Raw genomic sequence first — 8,486 nt, 5'->3', positions numbered from 1 at the left:
GGCCCATTAACTAAGATATTACATTTTAGTGGTATTTTAGTCATATAATAGTAATGAATTCATTAATGAATCAGCGACTATGGAGAAATATAAATTTTCCCCCCTTCTTTTCTTCTTACTTTGCATTTATGTTTTAATCAAAAAGGTCTTTAAATATTGTTTTTTTAAAATTGTGTTTGTTAATATAAATAAATAGATGGCTTACATGGGGAAAAACAACAACATTGTGTTATTACGTTTGTCCTACGGCAGTTAAATTATGCAATCATTGCCAATTGTGCCAAGGGTTTATTTAGATGGACGTTAACGTTGTATTGTTTTTGCAAAGTTTGCAAGACACAAGGGATAGGGTTTGAAAAATTTGCATGACGAATGGTATAAGAAGCTAGTTGTCCTTAGTAGCACTCTTTCTACATAAATAAATAAATAAATTGAAAGTGAAAAAAAATGTGAATATAGATGGATAAATAGACAGCAAAGATGCCTGAAAGTATTTTCCGTTTGAAGTTTAGCTGTAAAGAACACACATCATCTGGATTTACTAAAAGGGATGAATATCAAAGAGAATATGGAATGGACAGAATGAAACCATTTGTAGCTGTTTTCCCCCCCTCTTCTCTTATGATCTTAGGATGTTTTTCTTTGAATGATTTCTTCTTGGAATCTTTGCAAAATTTAGACAGAGGAATTTTAAAATTAAATAGAAATGAAGGAACACCACCTGTTTGTAAGTCTGGCTCTTTTATGAGGATTTTGGCCTCTGAACAACTGACTGACTTAATTTTATTTGTTTTTGGAAAACAACTTAGGCACTGGAATCCTGACTATATTTGCACAATGTAAGAAGTGCTCATTAGATGACATTAGAGGGCTCTAAACCTCATTTATAATAATAAAACATGCAAGTAGCAGGAAACTCAACTTATCACAGAACACCTTCCAAGGCACATGAGCAAAAAGGGCCTGAGAAAGGCACATGGCTGTTTCATTGCTTTTCTAAACCTGCTCTTCATATTTTGACAAATTCTTTTATTTTAAACAGCTCTCTGGCCCAGCAACTACAATTGTGATCAGATAGATGGCCATACAGTATTTTTATAGGCCATGGAATGTTTCTTTTTGATTTTCAAACCATTCTCATGTGCCCTAGATTACATCATGTAAGTACAGGTAGTCCTCAACTTACAAGAGTTTGCTTAGTGACCATTCAAAGTTACACCATCACTGAAAAAAGAGACTTATGACAATTTTGCAGCATCCCCAGGATCACAGGATCAGAATTGACAAATTTTGGCAACTGACTCATATTTAGGACTGTTGCAATGTCCTGGGATCATGTGATAACAACCTTTTGTGACCTTATGTCAATCAAAATCAACGGGGGAAGCCAGATTCGTTTAACAATTTGTGTTAGTTTTAGTTAGTTTAGTTTACTTTATTGTGATTGCACCTCGTACAATGAAATCAACACCATCTTCAGTGAGCATCATGACCATGAAAATAAGCACAAACACACATCCTTCACATTCTACACATTGAACTGAAACCTCCTGACATTGTATTAATATTGCACTATACAGTAGAACTCAATAGAGTTACTGCCCTGTTGTTAACGGCAGGGGAAGGATACTGTAAAATCTCCAGTCAGAGGTGGTATTTGCCAGTTCTCAAAATTTCTGCTACCGGTTCTCCAGAACTGGTCAGAACCTGCTGAATACCACCTCTGATCTTGACAGACTGGAACACTGGGCTATCTAACAAAATGAAATTCAGTGTAGAGAAAAGTAAAGTCCTACACTTAGGCAAGAAAAACCAAAAGTACAAATATAGACTGGGTGAAACCAGGCTTAATAGCAGTAATTGTGAGAGGGATCTTGGAGCCTTAGTAGACAACCAGCTAAATAGGAGCCAGCAGTGTGCAGCGGAAACCAAAAAAGCCAACACAATCCTAAGCTGCATTAACAGAGGGATACAATCAAGATCAAGTGAGGTACTAATACCACTCTATAAAGCCTTAGTAAGACCATACCTAGAGTACTGCATCCTGGTTTGGTCACCACACTATAAAAAAGATGTTGAGACTCTAGAAAAAGTACAGAGAAGAGCAACCAGGATGGTTAGGGGACTGGAGACTAAAACATATGATGAACATTACAGGAACTGGGCTTGGCTAGTCTAGTGAAGACAAGGACCAGGGGAGACATGATAGCAGTCTTCCAATATTTGAGGGGTTGCCACAGGGAGGAGGGGGGTCAAGCTATTTTCCAAAGCACCTGTAGGCCAGACAAGGAACAATGGATGGAAACTGAACAAGGAGAGATTCAACCTGGAAATAAGGAGAAACTTTCTGACAGTGAGAACGATCAACCAATGGAACAGCTTGCTCTTGGAAGTTGTGGGAGCTGCATCACTTGAGACTTTCAAGAAGAGATTGGACTGCCATTTGTCAGAAATAGTATATGGTCTCCCGCTTGTGGGGGGGTTGGACTAGATGACCTACAAGGTCCCTTCAAACTCTGTTAATCTGAATCATCAGTAGGTTTGCTCAGAAATTTTTTCCTGTTTACTAATCTCTGTGTGCTTTCATTTTCCTCACCAAAACAAAAAACCCCATCACAATTAAGGATAGAGTCAAAAAGTTAGTAATCTGATGCCTAAGATCCTTGTTAATCTCTTCAGTCCATTTTGGTGAAGACATTTCTAAATAGTAAAACATGACAACTGTCAAAACATCTCTCATAACATATCTGGAAAGAAAAGAAAATGGAGCATTGGTAAATATATTATTGATATGAAAATGTAGATCTTTTCCTCTGTTTTGACCACAGTATAAATCAGCCCAGAAAACAGGGTAGGTCTTGGCCTCGAAATGAAGTTGGTTTTGATGGCTGAACATGTAGTGGGTTTGAGGCTCATAAAAGCTGCTTGTGTGGTAAATTGTATCTTTGAATGTAGAACACTTGAGTTCTCTCTTGTCAATTCAGTGTTATGGCCACTGGCACAGAGACCTGGGGTTTCAGCAAAATTCAACCTACTCATTACTAAAATTGTTACAGTACGTTCATTCCCTGTCTACTGTCTCAACCTGTTTGGGACCATATCTCTCCAAACCCTTTCCAAGTTTTTGGAAAGCTGTTCTAGATCAGCTTATGCATGCCATTATCATCATAGCTTCCTCTTTCCATGCCTAATACAGAGATGACATTATTATTTATTTATAAAATTTGTTGGCCACCCATCTTAACTCTGAGTTTAGTTTAGTTTACTTTATTGTCATTGCACCTTGTACAATGAAATTAAATACCATCTTCAGTGTACATTATGACTATGAAAACAAACACAAACACGCATCCTTCACATTCTATACATTGAATTGAAAACCCCTGATGTTGCATTAATATTGTACTATACAGCAGAATTCAAAAAAGCTACTGCCCTGGGATAGAAGCTGTTTTTCAGCCTATTTGTCCTTGTTTTTATTATTCTGTACCGTCTGCCAGATGGTAATAGTTCAAAAAAAGGGTGCCCAGGATGAGATGGATCTTTGAGGATGTTTTGAACTTTCTTAGGGCAGCGGGAGCTATAAAGCTCTTCCAAAGAGGGGAGAGGGCAACCAGTGATCTTCTGGGCAATGACGTTAACCCTCTGGAGTGCTGTCCTATCTGCCACTGTGCAATTGGCAAACCATACAGAGGTGTAGGAGCAGTTTACGGTCATAAAAATTTATTTATAGCTGTACATTAAAACATAAATAAATTAAAACCAAACAATAAAATCTAAAGACAGGTATCCCAAAGGTGTTTTTTTCAAGAGGCAACTGGACTTCCTGGTTTTTCTTTGAAGACATTTCGCTTCTCATCCGAGAAGCTTCTTCAGGTCTGGAGTCCAGTTGCCTCTTGAAAAGCACCTTTGGGACAACCATGACCTGGATGACTGAGAATCTCTTAACATCTAATAATAGGTGGGGAAAGCGGGGGTGGGTGGAGGGAGGTGGGATCTGTTGTTGATCAACTACCTTCACTGCACTGTTTTCTCACTGGGACCTCAGACCAACTGGCACAGCCATGTCTTTAGGTCCTTATGGAAAAATAGGAAGGTTGGGGCTAACTTCACACGGGAGGAGCAAGATGTTCCAGAGAGCAGGAGCAACAGCAGAGAAGGGCCTCCTTCTGGACCCAAGCAGCCAGAATAATTGGGCTGATGGGTCCCACAGCATGCATCCCCTGCTGACACAAGAAAGATAGGACAGTCCCAGTAGCATGAGATGATCCCTCAAATAGAGACCATGATAGCAGAGGTGATTGTGTTACTAAATATAATGCAATATGACAATTCATCACATAATCAGACAGATGTTTAGACTGGGTTTGGCATTTTAATCCTTCCCAAGGCAGATAGGCAGATGTTGCTGTTTGATGGTGTTGACAGTTTTGTTGCAGGATGTAAGCTGTTCCAAGTTAAGCTGTGTTTTGCAAATGACTGATAGTTTTGTCAATGACAGTGGTATTGAGATGGTGCATTGTTATTATTTATTTATATGTTGTCATTTATATGTGTGTTGTTATGTATTTATATGTTGCCCAACTCCTAATGCCTTAGGGAGACTACATATAAAAATATTCAAAACAAGAGAAAAAACACAATAGGCAAAAATGAAGTGTAAACATGGGGAAGTCATTGGTCAATTAAGTCATCTAAATGCTTCAATTAGTTGCCAAGGCATCTGTAGAGGGGTGAAAAATCTCAAGATGATAGCCATGACCAGCTTCAAACACCTGCTAGTTTGTATTTTTTGGACACCCTTCCCTCACATGGAGTCTTCTGAATATAGGAAAAAAAATGTTACTATAATGACGTGGGAAAATACCTGAACAAAGCTGAATACCATACATGTAAGTACCAAAAACTTAAGAATATATATATATATATATATATATATATATATATATATATATATATTATATATATTTGTTTTCTGAGGTTCTCGCGGTATTTATATGTGGATCTTTGATTGTTCGGGTTTTCTCCCGCGTAAGATTCAAGTATCTAGGCAACGCGTTCGATGAAGTCTCATTCATCATCTTCAGGCTTCTGTCTCCGGCTCTGTGCTTTTCAGAGTAATGTGAGATTGCAGCTGCTTTCTCCTTTTAACTGCCAGTGGGGGTGGGACTTGATTGGGTGGGGGCTTGGCTGTGTTCTGATTGGGTGGGGGTGTGTTCTCATTGGTAGGGGTTTGGTTGTGTTCTGATTGGTTGGGGGTTAGCCGTGTTCTGATTGGTTGGAGGCGTGTTCTGTTCAGGTGGGGGCTTGGCTGTGCTCCGGTTAGTCTTAGTTGCTGGGGGATTTGAGCTGGTGAGTTGTGATCTTGCTGTTTGGCTTCTAGTTCGTGGTCCTGTTGCATCTTCATAGTGGGTGTCGGTTTGCTTCATGTATGGCTCGGAGGGGTTTGAAGTGGGTAGTGATGCAGCTGTAGTGCAGCTTATGGTCCATGGTCGTGTCTCATCTTCTGAGTGGGTGAGAGTCTGTTTTCTACATGGAAGTGTGGTGGTGGCATCTTGTGTGGCTCTCATGGGTGTGGGTCTGGTGTCCTTCTTCATGTTAGGTACTCGTCTGTTCATGAGGGCGGGTTTCCAAATGGCTGGAAGGCGGGAAGTGTCATCTCGTTTGTTCATGCTGTGTGGGCGTTTTTCTATCTCTATGGCTTCTCTGATTATTCTGCTGTTGAAGTGTTCGGTTTTGGCGATAGTTCTGGTGTTTTTAAAATCAATTTCATGTCCTGTGGCTTTGAGGTGTTGGACCAGGGAAGAGGTCGTTTCTTCTTTTTTGATTGAGTTCTTATGTTCTTCAATGCGTGCATTTATTCTTCTGTTAGTTTGTCCAATGTATGTGGTAGGGCAGGCAGTGCAGGGGATTTCGTATACTCCTTGGTTTTCTAATTCGATTTTGTCTTTGGGGTTTCTTAGGATGGTGGATATTTTTCTGTTTGTGCAGAATGCTGTTTTGATGTTGTGTTTTGGAGGATCTTGCTGATTTTGTCTGTAGTGCCTTTTATATATGGGAGGAGGGCTTTGCCGTTTTCTTGTTCTCTGTCTTGGATTTTGGTTGGGGTTTCTTTTTGGATTAGGTGGGTAATCTTCTTTCTTTGGAATCCATTGGCTGTAAGTACGTTGGTGAGAGTGTGTAGTTCGGTTTTTTGGTGTTGTTCATCGGCTAAGCATTTTGTTCTGGAGATGAGTGTCTTGGCTACGGAATTGATCTGTGCTGGGTGGTGGTGTGAGAGTGCATGTAGATAGCGGTTAGTGTGTGTTTTCTTCTGGTAGATGGTGTGTCCTAGGGAGCCATTGGATCTTTTGTATACCAAGACATCTAGGAAGGGAAGTTGGTTGTTGGCTTCTGTTTCCATGGTGAATTGTATTTTGGGGTGTAGGAAAAAAAAGAAACCCCAACCAAAATCCAAGACAGAGAACAAGAAAACGGCAAAGCCCTCCTCCCATATATAAAAGGCACTACAGACAAAATCAGCAAGATCCTCCAAAAACACAACATCAAAACAGCATTCTGCACAAACAGAAAAATATCCACCATCCTAAGAAACCCCAAAGACAAAATCGAATTAGAAAACCAAGGAGTATACGAAATCCCCTGCACTGCCTGCCCTACCACATACATTGGACAAACTAACAGAAGAATAAATGCACGCATTGAAGAACATAAGAACTCAATCAAAAAGAAGAAACGACCTCTTCCCTGGTCCAACACCTCAAAGCCACAGGACATGAAATTGATTTTAAAAACACCAGAACTATCGCCAAAACCGAACACTTCAACAGCAGAATAATCAGAGAAGCCATAGAGATAGAAAAACGCCCACACAGCATGAACAAACGAGATGACACTTCCCGCCTTCCAGCCATTTGGAAACCCGCCCTCATGAACAGACGAGTACCTAACATGAAGAAGGACACCAGACCCACACCCATGAGAGCCACACAAGATGCCACCACCACACTTCCATGTAGAAAACAGACTCTCACCCACTCAGAAGATGAGACACGACCATGGACCATAAGCTGCACTACAGCTGCATCACTACCCACTTCAAACCCCTCCGAGCCATACATGAAGCAAACCGACACCCACTATGAAGATGCAACAGGACCACGAACTAGAAGCCAAACAGCAAGATCACAACTCACCAGCTCAAATCCCCAGCAACTAAGACTAACGGAGCACAGCCAAGCCCCACCTGAACAGAACACGCTCCAACCAATCAGAACACGGCTAACCCCCAACCAATCAGAACACAACCAAACCCCCTACCAATGAGAACACACCCCCACCCAATCAGAACACAGCCAAGCCCCCACCCAATCAAGTCCCACCCCCACTGGCAGTTAAAAGGAGAAAGCAGCTGCAATCTCACATTACTCTGAAAAGCACAGAGCCGGAGACAGAAGCCTGAAGATGATGAATGAGACTTCATCAAACGTTGCCTAGATACTGAATCTTACGCGGGAAAAACCCGAACAATCAAAGATCCACATATATATATATATATATATATATATATATATATATATATATATATATATATATATATTAAGCTTTGTTCGGGTATTTTCCCATGTCATTGTAGTTGTGCTTTTAAAGTTGTAGCAACGTTTTGGCAGAATCTCATCTGTCATCATCAGGCTTCTGTATTGTGTTCGTCAACCCATGCAGCACAGGTGAGTTGAGTATCTGAGCAAGCAGCTGCATGTCGGGATCACCTGCCTTCCTTCCGCTCTGCGCAGCCTCAGAGTGCACTGACCAAGGGACTGGTGGGTTGCAGCTGCTGCTGGATACTGTTGATCCCCACGCGCTTGCCAGCTGTTGTGTGCATGCGGGGCAGGGGCAGGACGCCCAGACATGGTGATCACCCTGAAATTGTGTTTCCCTGAAAATAAGCCCTAGTGCTTATTCGGGGGCCCAAAAGAAAATAAGACCGGGTCTCATTTTCAGGGTAACACGGATATAAGCACAGGAATATCCTCAAGGGTTATTTAGCTCAGGGCCATTGAACACCTTTGTTTATTATCAGCATCTCATATTCCAAAGAATTCTGCCTGTGAACTTTGGAGACTCAACCTGAATATTGCAGTGATTAACCAAAACCACGAAGGCAACACTATGCCATGTATGGGGTAAATATGAATTCTTTCTTTGCATTTTTTTTCCTGATCTGTAAATAGAATTGAACAGATTCTTGGTAGATGCACTCAGGTCCAGTGCTTACTGCCAGGTTCATAGGTTTTATTCCAAGAATCACTTTCCCCAGCATAATTTCCAAAGACGAAACCACATTGTTGGCAAATGCAAATTTACAAAAGTTGCCACGTTACTCCCAGACATAAAGCATTCTTAGATCCGATCTGTTTAAGTTGTTTTGGAAGTTGATTTCAATCATCTTGAAATCGACTCTGGGTTGGGTCATCCAGACAGTTAGG

Source organism: Pseudonaja textilis, chromosome 2, assembly GCF_049901715.1.
Source record: "Pseudonaja textilis isolate UNSWEBS1 chromosome 2, rPseTex1.2, whole genome shotgun sequence".
NCBI lineage: Eukaryota > Metazoa > Chordata > Lepidosauria > Squamata > Elapidae > Pseudonaja > Pseudonaja textilis.
This window is presented reverse-complemented; position numbering follows the sequence as displayed.